The 16,589-nt window shown below is 41.4% G+C and overlaps 1 pseudogene; it reads left to right on the top strand.

The window, feature by feature from the left end:
- Positions 1 to 16,589, top strand: part of LOC142376968 (dynein axonemal heavy chain 8-like) — a 54,072-nt pseudogene that overhangs the window by 34,914 nt on the left and 2,569 nt on the right.

The following is a 16,589-nucleotide window of genomic DNA, read 5'->3' as shown; positions in this document are numbered from 1 at the left end:
TCATAATTGATTTCTATATTCATAGAGTTCCCAAGATTCATTTTATTCTGCCTTGTCTGTTTTAAGGTGGGCTTGTTAGGAATCCAGATGCTTTGGACAAGAGATTCTGAAGTGGCCCTAAGAATCGCTGCCGATAAGAAGGAGATCATGCCTCTTACGAAAAAGAGGTTTCACAACCTACTCAGCATGCTCATTAAACAAACCACCTATGACCTGAGCAAATTTGACAGAGTCAAATATGAAACACTTGTCACAATTCATGTGCACCAGAGTGACATTTTTAATGACCTGGTAAGGTTTTTTTCTTCAGTAAATGTCTGTTCTTTTCTTTCTGTAAAACACTTGAGTTAAGCTCCGCTTTGTTTGCAGGTAAAGAAGCGTGTGAAATGTATCAGCGACTTTGAATGGCTGAAGCAGAGCAGATTTTACTTCAAGGAGGATCTGGACAAAGTCATTGTATCCATAACTAATGTCGACTTCATCTATCAGAACGAGTTCTTAGGCTGTACTGATCGGCTGGTCATCACCCCTCTGACTGACAGGCAAGAAAAGAGAAAATTGATTTTTATAAGCAACTTGCTGTAATAAGTCAACTTTGCTTGTAGGTTTTAATTCCTATGTTGCATTCAAGAACAGTTTTTTTTTCTACAAAGGTGTTATATCACACTGGCCCAGGCTCTGGACATGAGTATGGGAGGAGCTCCTGCTGGGCCAGCCGGCACCGGTAAGACTGAAACCACCAAAGACATGGGTCGTTGCCTTGGCAAGTACGTTGTGGTCTTCAACTGCTCGGACCAAATGGACTTCAGAGGACTCGGCAGGATATATAAAGGTACATTAGGCAATGAAACAAGTCATCGAGCAGTGGTGTACAGTTTCATTTATGTGATGTCCTATTGTGTTTTTATTTTCCAGGCCTTGCACAGTCAGGGTCCTGGGGCTGCTTCGATGAGTTCAACAGAATCGACCTGCCAGTGCTTTCCGTTGCTGCTCAGCAGATCTCAATTGTTCTGACATCACGAAAGAAACACAGAAGCACTTTCATTTTTACGGACGGAGACTGCGTGAACTTGAATCCAGAGTTCGGCCTGTTTATCACCATGGTAAGACATGGAAACACACAGTCCTATTAAAAGAAACTCTTTGAAACTAGATGGAAAACATTAGATATACAGTATATACAAAGATATGTCATGCCTCTGTATCTAGAATCCAGGATATGCAGGCCGTCAGGAACTTCCTGAAAATCTAAAAGTGCAGTTCAGGACAGTGTCCATGATGGTGCCAGACAGGCAGGTGGGTCAAGGCTTCTTTCTGTGGAGAGAAACGTTTTTCTTTTTGCTGTGGTCCTAACACATCCCTCTACACTTTTGTCTCCGACAGATTATAATGAGAGTCAAACTAGCCAGTTGTGGATTCAATGAGAATGTTAACTTAGCACAGAAATTCTTTGTTCTTTACAAACTTTGTGAGGAGCAACTCACAAAACAGGTGAGAATCTTGTTAGCATTTCATAAGTCCTATTTTGTTTGGTTATTGAACTACTGACATATAACCTCTGCTATTTGACAGGTCCACTATGACTTTGGACTAAGGAACATCCTGTCTGTGTTGAGAACACTTGGGGCGTGTAAAAGAGCTCGACCTGATGACACTGAGTCCAGCACTGTCATGAGAGTGCTTCGTGACATGAATCTGTCCAAACTGGTATCACACAAACTTAGTTCTTACCAACAGCTGTGATATATTGAATTGTATTGAATTGTGGGTGTGAAAGTATACTCTGTACACTGGATACAGTGCTGTGAATAAAAAAATCCATCTGTGTGTTTCAGGTGGATGAGGATGAGCCCCTCTTCCTTAGTCTTATCAATGACCTGTTCCCTGGTATCCAGCAGGACAACAGCACATATACTGAACTTCAAGCTGCTGTTGCTAATCAAGTTGAGCTTGCCGGTCTCGTTAACCACCCACCGTGGAACCTCAAGCTTGTTCAGGTGCCTTAAAATTGTTGTTTAGCATAATTATTATAAAGTTAGCTTTTGGAAAGTACTTTTCTTACTGGTATATCACTGTTGCTGTCTGGGTCAGCTTTATGAGTCTTCTCGAGTGCGCCATGGGCTGATGACTTTAGGCCCAAGTGGGGCCGGGAAGACCTCGGTTATCAACGTTCTTATGAGATCACTGAGTGAATGTGGAACCCCACACAGAGAGATGCGCATGAACCCCAAAGCAATCACTGCTCCGCAGATGTTTGGTCGTCTGGATGCAGCAACTAATGATTGGACTGATGGAATCTTTTCCACACTGTGGCGGAGGTCACTCAAAGCTAAGAAGGGTAATTCCAACATTTTGTCAACATCTAAGCTAAGAAAGTGTTTGTGATTAATACAGATGAGATCCTAAGAAAAAATATAAAACTGTCCAAATGAAAACGGTATTGTATTAAATAATATCTAAGCAATACATAGTATTGTACTTTAGACATTTTTATCATATTACATTCAGTATAACACAATATAAAGGTTGTTGCAATTTTAATGTGATGCTAAATACTGCATCTGCACGATATTACTGCCCAGCTTCAACAAGACAATGAAAATGTCAGCTCAGAAGCTGAGCACTTTTCTTAAGCTATAGATGCCAGTTCATGCATATTTAGAGCTAAAATATGAGACGTCACATGAGACAGCCAGTATGGTTTACTGCACAGTGCGTTGTAAACAAAACACAACAAAACAAAATGGTGACCCGCCGAGCTGCCTTGGTCGTAAGCACCTCGTCCCTGACATGTAAACCCACCTTTCAGATTGACACCACCGCATACGGAACTACACTTAGCCTTGTCTGGTCCGAGGGTAGCAGCTGGGGCAAATCCCAGGCTCCTGTTCCTACGGGACCCCAAAACAGGCCCCTTTTAAGTTCTGGGAATGACAGTGGAGATGCTGTTGTCCTTGGCACACACTGGCTCGCCCACTTTTGATCCAGTAGTGGGACAGCGGCTCATTAGTGACTGACAAAGTGCCAGAGGCTGCCGGAGAACTCAAACATTTAATTGCTTCGACGGGTTTACTCTTCAGGGGAAGTCATCTGGATTGTGCTGGATGGTCCCGTTGATGCAATATGGATCGAGAACCTCAACTCAGTCCTGGATGATAACAAAACACTGACCCTGGCTAATGGTGACCGCATCGTCATGTCACCATCCTGCAAGTTGGTGTTTGAGGTGCACAACATGGATAATGCCTCCCCTGCTACTGTGTCCCGTGTGGGAATGGTTTTTATAAGCTCCTCAGCTCTCAGCTGGCTACCCATCCTCCAGGTACTTTTGTGATATCTAAGTGTTGAAGACTTTTTTTTTCCTGAAAAAGAACAATGCTTTGTAAGCAGTGCTTAGATAGAACTTGGCTTTTGTATTGCAGGGATGGGCCAAGAAGCGCCCTGCTAGAGAGGCAGAGAGCATCATCGGTTTATATGAAAAGACATTTGAGGATGTTTACATGTATATGAGGCAAAACCTTAAACCCAAAATGGAGCTTTTGGAGTGTAACTACATAATACAGGTGTGTATTTAAAAAAAAAAAAAGACTGAGAATAAAAACAGAATCAGATGATGCCTCGAAGCCTGAATTGTTTGACTATGTTCCTTCTTCAGTCCGTCAATCTGCTGGAGGGCCTCCTCCCAACCAAGGAGACAGAGGGCTTTGCTGGAAGCAAGCACCTTGAGCGCCTCTTTGTCTTTTGCCTGATGTGGAGTCTGGGAGCTCTTTTAGAATTAGAGGACAGAGACAAGCTGGAGGTCTTCATGAGAGGTCATGAAAGCGAAATTGATGTGCCTCAAACCAAGCCGGGAGAGACTATATTTGAGTACATGGTCAACACAAACGGTACAGTTATTTGACACGTAAAAGAGCATCAATTTGATGTTTTTTTTGTATAGTTTAAAGTGAACAAGCATTTGAATGTGGTGGCATGGTGGTTAAGTTAGCACTTCACAGCAAAAAGGGTATTATTGCGGGGTTTGTGTGCCCTCCCTGTATCTGCATGGCTTACACTGTAGTTGCGAGTGTCTGATTGTCCGTCTCTGTATTAGTCTTGTGTTGGACGCTCTAGCGTCCCTGCCTTCTTAACCAATAGCAGCTGTTAAAGGCTTCAGCCTCCTGCTACCCTCAACAGGGTTTACAGAATCTGGTCTCATTTCAGAGGCATCAGATTCGGAGATTTTGTTAAGACCCCTTCGCACTGCATATACCCACCTGAGAGTAATCTTTAGTATCAGTTATATGTTGTTAATTGTTGTGAAATAAGATGTATTAGAAATATTTGCTTTAGATGTCTGATACTGCCTCAAGTGGTGCGCCACAGCACAGACATGAAAGGACCCATTGTGCATACGTTCAGCACATCGCCAGCTTTGACAACGATGGGATGAGAATGGGTTTATATGTGACTAAAAAGAATGGCGACTTTTGTTTTAGGTGAATGGTGTCACTGGAACAATCTTGTGGAGGAATATGTCTATCCAACTGACCATGTGCCTGACTACACCTCCATTCTTGTTCCAAATGTGGATAACACAAGAACCTCTTTCTTGCTGGAGACTATTGCCAAACAACACAAGGTGATCTTGTGGTTTTTAAAAGAATATTTAGATAATGTTTATACTTAAAAATATGTTACTTTTGGTCTAAACGCTAAATGTTTTATATGTACAGGCCGTACTGCTTATTGGTGAACAAGGGACAGCGAAGACAGTGATGATCAAAGGCTATGCAAAGAAATACGATCCTGAGACGGATCTGTTCAAATCACTGAACTTCTCATCTGCCACAGAGCCCTTGATGTATCAGGTAAAAGATATTTTAAAATGTTTTTTGTGCTTGAATTTTTACAGTCCTACATTGGTTCATGTTTGCAAAAACTTTCTTCGTACACAGCGATCAGTGGAAAGTTACATTGAGAAAAGGATTGGCAGCACCTATGGACCCCCAGGAGGACGCAGGATGACCATCTTCATCGATGACATAAATATGCCTATTGTCAACGAATGGGGAGATCAGGTGTTGCTTTCTTTTTTTTTTTTAATGAACATCTGTCTGTCTATCTGTCGCTTTAATCTGATGAGTTACTTTATGTGGCTATCCAACCAGATCACAAATGAGATAGTCCGCCAGATGATGGAAATGACTGGCATGTACAATCTGGATAAACCAGGAGATTTCACCACGATTGAGGATGCACAGATTCTGGCTGCCATGATCCACCCTGGTGGGGGTAGAAATGACATCCCACAAAGACTGAAGAGACAGTTTACAGTCTTCAACTGCACTCTGCCAGCCAACACCTCCATTGATAAGATCTTTGGTAGGTTGGTCTAAAATAATCACATTTGTTCTGCTTCCATTACTGTAGTTTTCATTTTACAGTTAACGGTTTCTTCATGTTCTTTTTGTGCAGGTGTGATTGGCTCTGGATATTTCCATGAATGCAGGGCATTCCAGCCAAGCATATCAGCAATGGTTAAATGTCTAGTGTCTGCTGGGAGGATCGTTTGGCAGTGGACAAAGGTACTTACCTGGAATATGATGAGAAGTTTATAATAGGAATTGATTATAGGTATATGGTATTGATAAGTTTGTTAACTTGTTTTATGACACCACATTGAAGGTCAAAATGCTTCCAACACCATCAAAGTTCCACTACATTTTCAATTTGAGGGACTTGTCCAGGATCTGGCAGGGAATGTTAAACGTTAAGGCAGAGGAGTGTGGTGACATCTCCACCCTATTGGCTCTTTTCAAGTGTGAATGTACAAGGGTGATAGCAGACAGGTAAAATCCTTTTTTAAGTTAAAAAACAAAAAGTTGGAAGAAAGCATTACTCTAAGACTTTGCTTTGTTGCAGGTTTATTTGCTCTGAGGACAGAGATTGGTTTGAGAAGGCTGTATGTCGTGTCATCCAAGAGCACGTTGACCCAAACCTCGTTCAAGAGCTTCATTCTGAGCCGTATTTTGTGGACTTCCTCCGAGATGCACCTGAGCCAACTGGAGAGGAAGACGATGATGCCTGTTTTGATGCCCCTAAGATCTATGAACTGGTGTGAAATCTGAATTCGTACATCAGCGCTTGATAGTTTCATGGTAGTAAGTTGATGGAGGAAACTGTCACCATAATCTGTATGAACAACTTGTTTCAGGTGCCAGATTTTCAGTTCTTATCAGATAAGCTTGTGATGTATCAAGCTCAGCACAATGAGGTAGTAAGGGGCTCCACCCTGGATCTGGTTTTCTTCAAAGACGCAATGACTCATCTTGTCAAGGTGACACCTGAAGCGAGTATAGCTGATGCATTTCTTGTAGACTAGGCTAGATATAATACTGATTCTTTTTAGATTTGCTCCTCTTTAGGTCTCACGAATCATTCGCACTGACAATGGAAATGCCCTGCTTGTGGGAGTGGGAGGATCAGGAAAACAGAGTCTGACGCGCCTGGCCTCATACATAGCTGGATACAGCATCTTCCAGATCACATTAACCAAGTGAGATGAGTCATAGTTGTGAGAGCTCTGTTTGTAGGGACTTTAATCACACTGATCAAACTGTTCTTGGGGCTCTCTGAGGGTTAGAGGCGCTCCCCAAAGGACAATGAACCATCAGGGGCTTTTTTTCTGCTTGCATTCAAGTGATATAACCTGCAAACCTGTCTCAGTCGGCCCTAGGTGTCACTTTAAGTCCATTCCTCTGTTTCAAAAAAATAATAATAATACAATAATTTCTTATTATATATTGCTTATAGGCAATGTTTTAAATAGGTTTGTTTGTTTTAGTTTTTTTTACTTCCCTTTGATAGTAGTGGTTCCAGTGGTGTGTTCATACCTTCAACCAGTCACTGTACACTTACCTCATCTGGACCTATCACGTCACCTTCATGTCTCCGTTATGCTGGGAAAGCTCCCGCTCCAAAGTAGAAATTAAAGACGCCACAGAAGGAGTTCTATAAACTGTGAGCTCCTACTATAGACGTTCTTCCAGGGTCTCGGGTGATTGGTCAAGCACATGAATACAGTACTAAGATCAGCTCTAATTAACTGCAATTAATTTTATCCTTAAAAGTAGGAAACAAATAAAAAGTTCAATTCGATAAACGTACCTATTAAAGGCGGGGTAGGGGATCTTTTTCTGGAACATTTTTTTACATATTGCTTGAAATACTCTTCACACCCCCATTGCAACCAATTAATTAAAAGTTTTGACACAAATATGAAAATTTTTAGTGGCCTCTAGAACGTACAATCTAGGAAAAACAGTATGCAATCATTGTGAACGGACCGTTCACAATGATTGGATTCTGATGCCGTCTATCACCTGCAATCTGCTTCCCCCCCCCCACCTGTGCGCGTACCCTGCTCCGTGAACGAATTACACGTCCAGAAGCTTGGCAGGAAGCTAAACTAGAGCCAGCTTGGCTAGCACCTAGCATTATTAAACGTATAGTTAGCATAAACTAAATACTAAATACTAAATACGGCAACAATCGATGCTTGCTGTCAGAACAGCGCTCGTGCACCTTCTTGCTCGTGCGCGTTCATGTACTCTAGAGGCGTGCCTTCGGGGGGAAAGTGAAGAAAAGGGTTGGGACTTTTTACCTGTGTATTTTCAAAATGCAGCTTCGCTGGACCCAAAATCCAGGATCTCCTACCCTACCTTTAAAATACAAGAATGAGTGTCCTATGAAGCCATGAGCTGTTTGTAGTTGCATTTGCACTGAAAGTGAAATGCTGGGCCTTCTTTCCAATTATGTGGTGTTTATTTTTCCTTACTTAGAACATACAACATGAGTAATTTCATGGATGACCTGAAACTGTTGTATAACACAGCGGGGGCTGAGGGCAAAGGCATCACCTTCGTCTTTACAGACAACGAAATCAAGGATGAGGCTTTCCTCGAGTACCTCAACAATATTCTCTCTTCTGGAGAGGTGAGATCTCATAAAGGTATAAAGGCGTATCTGAATATCTGCTGATTGTGTAACTGAACACTGGAATCTTCAGTCTAATTGAAACGGACTGGAATTGGTCCTGTATGACTGAAACAAAGAGGTCGGGCAGAATGTAACGTCTCAAAGGAAAAGCTTCGCTGGTCCTGACCATGTTGTAATCGTTTCAGGTCTCCAATCTTTTTGCAAAAGATGAGATGCAAGAGATCACCCAGAACCTGATCCCAGTTATGAAAAAGGAGTTTCCTCGAATTCCACCAACTTTTGACAATCTTTATGACTACTTTATATCTCGGTTTAGGAAGAATTTACACGTTGTTCTGTGCTTCTCACCGGTAAGTTGAAACTTTGTATATTTTCTGTTTATACCCAAAAGCAACCGCCCAAACTTTTGCTACTTTTATTCCAAATCTCTTTTTATTCACAGCATGTTTAGATGCTCAACAGTGACATTATATATACACTTACACCCATAACTACCTCCATAAATGAACCTTTTCATTGGAGTTTTACTCTACTCTTGTTTAAAGGTGGGGCAGAAGTTTCGCTCCAGATGTCTGAAGTTTCCGGGCTTGATTTCCGGCTGCACAATGGACTGGTTCACCCCTTGGCCCAATGAGGCTCTGGTTGCTGTGTCCACCTATTTCTTATCTAAGTTTCACATGGTTTGTCCAGCTGATGTGAAGACTTCAGTGATGACCACCATGGGAACTTATCATCACAAAGTATCTGAAACATGTGAAAGTTACTTTGAAAGGTATCACATTTACACAAATCCAATTTGTTCAGAAACATACGCTATCAAACACAGTCCTAACGCTGTATGTTGTTCATCTCTCAGGTTTCGAAGACGAGCTCACGTCACCCCTAAATCTTACCTTTCTTTTATAAATGGTTACAAAACATTATATGCCGAAAAGCACAACTATATCAACACTTTGGCAGAGCGCATGAATGTTGGTAAGGAATTTGAACAGGAAGGCAGTTGTGTCTTTATAAAGATTGTGTACTTTATGGAGGATTTTGTATGGTCTACTCCTGTAAAAGATTACACCAGATGTTACTGATTTCCAGGTTTGGACAAACTGATGGAGGCCAGTAAGTCGGTGGCTCAATTATCAAAAGATCTTGAAGTAAAGGAAAAAGAGCTCGCTATTGCATCTGCCAAAGCTGACGAGGTAAATCAGATACGTCCAAGCTCCTGTGACCTGCAGATAAGATTGATGATGGATGGATGTTTATGAGCAACTTTCCTCCAATCAGTACTTCCACAGTAATGTAAAACCATAAAATTAAGAACAATTTGAGTTCTGTACATAGTGAGGTAGCAGAATCAGTTTATTCATAGGTTCATTGTGGAAATTAGCTTCTGGTTTGATGTGAATAGCTGACAGAGGTTTTGTCATTTCTGAAAAGCTGTTTGAAAGCTCAACACCATGGACGCACGCGTATGATGCATTTGAAGGCATGAGATGTTTATTTTTGCATTCACCAAGGTGCTGGCAGAGGTGACAGTCAGTGCTAAAGCTGCAACCATTGTGAAGAATGAGGTCCAAGTTGTGAAGGACAGAGCCCAGAATATTGTGGATGGAATAGAGTATGAGAAAGCTATAGCTGAGGAAAAGCTGGAGGCTGCCAGGCCAGCTTTAGAAGAAGCTACAGCTGCACTGAATGTGAGATATCTCTGACTTATTTGAAGATATTTACACCGTGCATTCTACGATATGTTACATGATATACTTAAAAACTCCACAGACCATCAAGCCAGCTGACATTGCCACAGTGAGAAAATTGGCCAAGCCTCCACACCTGGTCATGAGGATCATGGACTGCTGTCTGATTTTATTTAACAAAAAGTTAGACCCTGTTACATGTGATCCAGAACGAAGCTGTCTTAAACCATCATGGTCAGAAGCACTGAAGGTAACAAATTTCCTTTTTCTAAAAATTCAGTTGTTGCAAATGATAAATATATGAATTCCACTCATATATTAAAGGAGACACATTGTGCCCTGAGGTCTTAAATGTGTCATGTTTGGTTGAAATACTACAGAGATATAACACAGCAGCTCTTTTCAAGCCCACATTTGCAGGCCTTTTTTTCAGTATTAGTTTTAGGAGGTGGAGTGAGCCAGCGGACTCAACTCTGCTCCTCTCTTCTGCAGGGTGTGCCTTTTTTGAGATTTGTTCTACAGCTTTGATGCTTCCATGCAAATGTAAATTTGGACACAATTCACACCTAAAAACCCTTAAAGTGCATTAATATGTGAGAAGGTACAGTAGGTAGCCTGAAAGCTCATGAAATGAAAGAAGGCCTGTAAGAAGTTGGATTATTATCAAATTGATTTCTTAAGTAAACTTAACTAAACAAAAAGCAAGAACAAATTAGTCTTGACATCTGGCTTTTGGGTTAAAGCGAATGCAGCACGATTTAAAGTTGAAGATGGATGGGGATGAAAAGATGGCAGCTGGATAATTCTGCTCTGAGTGCAAAACTGAGCGGCGTGTTCTTCCTCACAAATGGCATTTGCATGAATTCATTTGTTTTGTCCTTTTCAGCTTATGAGTGGCTCTGGTTTCTTGACAAGCCTCCAGCAGTTCCCAAAGGACAGCATTAACGAGGAAACTGTGGAACTACTGCAGCCTTACTTTGACATGGAGGATTACACCATGGAAAATGCCAAGAAAGTGTGTGGTAGTGTAGCTGGTCTGCTCGCATGGACTCGTGCTATGGCCTCATTCTTTGCCATCAACAAAGAAGTGTTGCCACTCAAGGTAAAGTTAAAGTTCATCATGTTGGCGACTGTTTTTTTTTTTTTCTTTTTCATTTTAGATTTGTCGTAGGCGGCTATTCTTCTCCAATAATGCCATTTAAAACTCTCTATTCTCAGCCTGTTTGAATCCATTTTAGGTAAATAGGTGATTTAACCTCATTTTTAGCCCAAAGCCTTTTTATGCTACAGTATAACTGCATTGTTTGTTTCCAGGCCAACCTTGCCATTCAAGAGAACCGTCTAACTGTGGCTAATAACGAGCTGTGCGCGGCAGAGACTCAGCTGGCTGAAAAGCAAGCAGAGTTTGACAAAGTCAAGGCCAAATGCGACGCTGCAATGAAAGAGAAACAGGTGTGACGCACCCTTTTGAAAAATGTCACGACTGCGTTGACTTAAATCTAGAGATTGTAGCTGACACAGGCGTCTTGTCTTTCAGGAATTGGTGGATGATGCTGAGATGTGTAGGAATAAAATGCAGGCTGCATCTGCACTTATTGACGGACTTAGTGGAGAGAAAGCTCGCTGGATCGAGCAACGCAAAGAATTTAAGTCACAAATAAACAGGCAGGTTACAAAGGAAATGCAATTGAATATCAAAATGTTATATTCCAAGGGGGGTTAGTCTTTAAAGAGGTTCATTACTAGAATTCAGGATTGGTTCTTCAAGGACAGATTTAAAAGGTTTTGATAATGGCTTTTATATGAGTCCAGCTGCTTCTGCCTTTGTTTTCAGACTTGTGGGTGACGTACTCCAGCTCACCGGCTTCTTGTCGTACTGCGGTCCATTCAACCAGAGTTTCCGTGATATGTTGTTGAAGGACATCTGGGAGGCGGAGCTCCGGAAGCACAAAATCCCTTTTACAGAAAATCTCAACATCATTTCTGCCCTGGTGGATGCTCCCAATGTGAGAACAATGCCAGCCTATTTTTATTTGATACTAGTCCTGTGAAAAGTAAAAAAAAATCATTTGAACCATTGACTATCATTTTTAATATTTAAGATAAGTGAGTGGAACCTTCAGGGACTCCCGGGAGATGACTTGTCAGTTCAGAATGGCATCATCGTCACAAAAGCAACAAGATATCCCCTCCTCATCGATCCACAGACTCAGGGAAAAGCTTGGATTAAGAAAAAGGAAGAGGCCAACGAACTTCAAGTATATAGCCAAATGATTTTCACTTGTGTCATTTTTACCCTAATTACACGCTTAAGTAAAGCATGTCGTAGAAGTAAACTGATTTCATGTTCAGGTCACGTCCCTCAACCACAAATTCTTTCGCACACATTTGGAAGATTGTATTTCCATGGGACGCCCAATGCTCATTGAGGATATATTTGAGGAGCTCGACCCAGCCCTGGACAACGTGCTCGAGAAAAACTTTATCAAATCTGGGACCAGTTTCAAGGTATTTTTAACCTTCATGTCCATTCAAATTTACCAATACAACTTTAAAATGTGTACACTCTTAAAATTGTCTTCAATGTTTTTTTATAGGTCAAAGTAGGAGACAAAGAGGTAAACGTAATGGATGGGTTCCAGCTCTATATAACTACCAAACTGCCTAATCCAGCATACACTCCAGAGGTCAGCGCAAAAACATCCATTATTGATTTCACTGTAAACATGAAGGGCCTGGAGAACCAGCTGCTCGGCCGAGTCATCCTCAAAGAAAAATACGTGAGTGTGCCATTTGTTCCAGAAACGCAGCTTGCTTTCCCCATTTGGTTTAAAAATATAACTTTATCTGTGATTGTTTTAGATAACTGTTTTTCCAGTGTAAGAATATGATATTGACTGGCTCTTGGTTTTTTTTCACTCATCTCAACAGGAGCTAGAAGCAGAAAGATTGAAACTAATTGAGGATGTAACTGCTAATAAAAGAAAGATGCAGGAGTTGGAAGACAATTTGCTGTACAAACTCAGCAGCACTAAAGGTCCTATAGTTACTGTTGTAGACTAATGCCAGTTTCTCCAGTCATACCTGTTCTTTTTCCTAAAGTGAAAGTGTGTCTGTTTGTCTGGTTAAAGGTTCTTTGGTTGACGATGACTCCATGATTGGCATTCTGACCACGACTAAGCAAACTGCTGCGGAAGTTAGTGCAAAGCTCAGTGTTGCAGCTGAAGCAGAAGTAAAGATCAATGTCGCTCAAGAAGAATACCATCCAGTTGCCTCTCGAGGAAGCACATTGTACTTCCTCATCACGGAGATGAGCATGGTCAATATCATGTACCAGACCTCCTTGGGTCAGTTCCTCAAAATCTTTGATCTGTCACTCGCAAGGTATGGCTTTATCGTGATTTAAGGAGTATGTCTGCACAGTCTTATCATAAGATGTTTGAGATTAAAGCTCGGAAACTATTCCAACCATTACTTCCTCTAATGACCAACAAATTTGTCTGGAAAGAACAATAGGTTGACAAAGATGTTTCTTTAACCACGCTGTGGTGTGGTCGTATTCTTCAAATATGCTTTGTTCTCTGTGTCTTTGTCTCCCTCGTTTTTTTATGCAGATTTTTTGTTTTTAATTAATGCGCTTTTGCAGGTCTGAGAAGGCCTCCAAAACTCAGAAGCGGATTGCAAATATTATTGAATATCTGACGTTTGAGGTTTTCCGATACACAGTCAGAAGCCTTTATGAAAACCACAAGTTCATCTTCACACTCCTGCTGGCCCTCAAGATTGACTTACAGAATAACAGAATACAACACAACAAATTTCAGATTCTTATTAAAGGTAAGGTGTGCATCATTCCCAGGAAAAGTTGAATTGCCTTTTGGACTTGACATCTCTGAACATAATTGATGAAACAATAGGTGGCGCAGCTCTTGACCTGAAGACCTGTCCATCAAAGCCATTCAGCTGGATCCTGGATATGGTGTGGCTGAACTTGGTAGAACTCAGCAAGCTGCCACAGTTCACTAACATTATAAACCAGGTAAGCCATAGATCCACGAATGATCTGGACATCTGAATTCTTCATCTGCTTGTAGTGTCATCAGTTTTGGTATTGACATGGTTTGTAGGTGTCCCAAAATGGGAAAAACTGGAAAGCATGGCTCAATCTTGATGCCCCAGAGGAAGGCGTCACTCCAGATGGATACAACTCTCTTGATGTTTTCCATAAGCTTTTGCTGATAAGGTTGGGTCCTCCTACTTGAATGTTGATTACATGTTTGAATACACCATATTATAAAATGCAATCACCTCACAAGCTTTTTTTCTCACAGGTCTTGGTGCCCTGATCGCACCTTGTCTCAGGCCAGAAAGTATGTGGGAGACTCTTTGGGCATGAGATTCGTTGAGCCTGTCCTCTTGAACCTTCACAGCACCTGGCAGGAAAGTGATCCTCGCACCCCCCTCATTTGCTTCCTTTCTATGGGCTCAGATCCCACCGAACAAATCGAAGCACTTGCCAAGAAACTTAATCTCGGTGAGTTTGCCCTGTCCTGCCCCATTTTTTATTTTATTTTACTGAACTTTTTTATTTTCTTTTGAAGATGTAATGCCAAAATCTCCTGACGTCTGATTGTGTTTACATTCAGACCAGTTCCCAACTTGCGACGCTATCTACTTTTGATTCAGTTAGAACGGTATGAAACCCAAATTTTGTGATTGATGTCCCTGTGACCGTGGTAACCAACTGTATCCTGGATGTTGGTTGCTGTGTGCTCTTTGCAGTGGCACCTTGGGTGTTCACTGGGCAATCCAGCTCATGTATTTGTTTTCCTGAGCATAAATTCATTTGATTGTGGCTGTTAAAATTCCACTAATTGAAAGGTCTGTGGTTTGATCCGTGGCCCTTAATTGCCCGTAATGTTTCATCCTTGTGTAAGTGTGTGTGTTATGTTGTGTTAGAAAGATAATTATGTTTTGTATGTACAGTATAGTTAAAGGCCTGTGGCTTGTACTGCAAAGTCCTGAGTGGTGGATTAGACCAGGGGGGAAAGCACTATTTAAATGCACTCTATATGTTCATGTCTATGTAAATACTCCCACTGTTTCGGTTTACAGAATGCAGAGCAATATCTATGGGACAAGGACAAGAGGTGCATGCAAGGAAGCTGGTCAAGACATCAATGACAGAGGTGCTTTTAGAAGTTACTGAAGAAGTATAATGCATGAGTTAAGCCTTTCCAACTGAGGCAGTTCCAGGATTGGTACCAGTTCTTTGACCAAGAACTCCTCAATTCAGGGTCTGGAGGGAACCTGTGAACTCTGAGACCAGCTAACAGTTTGACCGCCATTAAAAAGATAAATAAATGAATACTGAGCAAGGGGAACATTTAGACGTAAAATCGATATAGCATCGAAAAGCTAATGATGTCATCTTTCATCTGATGTTTTAGATAGTGTTAATATTGCCAGTTGTGGTTTGCAAATGGCCATACACACAGAATTGACCATGTCTGAGTGGGATTTGTAATGGAAATCAGAGTTTATAAATAGCATTGCAGCCAGGGCTTAGAAATGCCAGCTGGCAGTATTAAAACATTACATACCATTTATAAGCCTAGATGCAAACTGCATTTGTGAAAGCACCCCTCATAGGGCGGTAATCATAAATGCTGACTGTGTTGTTGGAACGAACGTATATGACCACAAGGCTCAGGAGTGGCTCTCGTGCATGTGGACAAGCAAATGGTTTCATAGAAAGTTCACAAAGTAAAGCAGCTTCCAGCAGGTGACGGCATCTGGTGAATGCTTTCATGTGGGAGTGTATTGGATTGTCCTGATGTGCAAGCTAGAGTGTTGCTTCTTGCTTTCAACAGCAATGGCTGACTGTTTGACCTGATCCGTGGCTTTTGTGTCTGGATGTGTACAGGGAGGTTGGGTCCTTCTGCAGAACTGTCACCTGGGGTTGCAGTTTATGGATGAGCTGCTAGAAACTATCACAGTTACAGAGAGCATGCATGACACGTTCAGGGTGTGGATCACCACAGAGCCACACGATCTGTTCTCCATCACACTCCTACAGGTGAGACTTGACAACATCGTCATAAAAAGGAAGGTGTTAAAAGTTTTTGTACACGCACAGACTGTCTCTCACTCTTTACCTTTTAAGTCTTCCATCAAGTTCACCAACGACCCCCCCCAGGGAATACGTGCTGGTTTGAAACGAACATTTGCAGGAATTTCACAGAACCAGTTGGAAGTCAGCAACCTGCCCATGTGGAAGCCTTTGCTGTACGGTGTGGCCTTTTTACACACTGCTGTGCAGGTACTGCGCATTCTAAGTTCACGCGTGTCATAGTGGAACTTTATTTAAAGGAAATATTAAAAAAGAATACATGCTTTGCTCCTGGCACAGGTTATATGAGAAACAGAGTGAACTAACCATATTTAGAAGTACCGTAACCTTGACAATGGCACTACTTAATTTGGTAGCCTTTTTTTTCTTATTAATTTCATAATTGATAATGAAATCAATTGTGCCATTTTAATAATGCATTAGGCAAATTTTCCACCTCATTACCATATTGAGAATGTGTTGGCTTTAGTTTATTTTATAGCCTTTTGAAGTTTGAGTGGTTTGTATTTTCCAGTGTAGCACAAATCAACTCGTGTCTGTGACTTTTTTCCTCCAGTAGAAGGAAGGCTGTTCGTCATAATAACACAGGGATTTTCTGATTTTACATGGTAACCTTTTCTTTTTTTTTGGCTTTGTAAGGAACGACGTAAATTTGGACCCTTAGGTTGGAACATACCTTACGAGTTCAATTCGGCCGATTTCTCTGCAAGTGTTGAATTTGTTGAAAGACACTTGGATGATTGCGGCCCCAAGAAGGTGAGCGTTTTGCAGCCCTGGTTTAATATTTG

Source organism: Odontesthes bonariensis, chromosome 3 (genome assembly GCF_027942865.1).
Source record: "Odontesthes bonariensis isolate fOdoBon6 chromosome 3, fOdoBon6.hap1, whole genome shotgun sequence".
NCBI lineage: Eukaryota > Metazoa > Chordata > Actinopteri > Atheriniformes > Atherinopsidae > Odontesthes > Odontesthes bonariensis.
Note: the sequence above shows the minus strand (reverse complement) of the source record. Positions and strands in the feature narration are given on the sequence as shown.